This window comes from Coenobita brevimanus, chromosome 44, assembly GCF_032717465.1.
Source record: "Coenobita brevimanus isolate Jiangsu-jjx chromosome 44, ASM3271746v2, whole genome shotgun sequence".
Classification (NCBI taxonomy): Eukaryota; Metazoa; Arthropoda; class Malacostraca; order Decapoda; family Coenobitidae; genus Coenobita; species Coenobita brevimanus.
Genome location: NC_136997.1, coordinates 419,462 through 419,806, shown reverse-complemented (window position 1 = coordinate 419,806; position 345 = coordinate 419,462).

The window sequence follows — 345 nt, the reverse complement described above, 5'->3', positions numbered from 1 at the left end:
CTGCCCCGATGATTGCAGGAGTCCACACAGCAGGCGCATAACTTGTAGACGTGTATCAGGGTCACCAGAGCCACCACCAAGTAGCAGAGGGAGGCAGAGGTTTTCCTGCTTAATTTTTTCCCCCGTGTTGTTATGATGTTCCTTAAGCCCTACCTGTGAGTGTTTGTTTCTGGCATAGTGGAACAGACTCAAATGTACCCAAATGCATTTACTTTTTCCATTTCATTTTTTTTTTCTTTTACTATTTTGGGTGTAAAAGTGATTTTTTGTGTTGTCATTGTATCCTACTTACTATCCATGTCTCTTTTGCTGTACTGACGATTGTTTTGTGGAGTGGATTTTGTT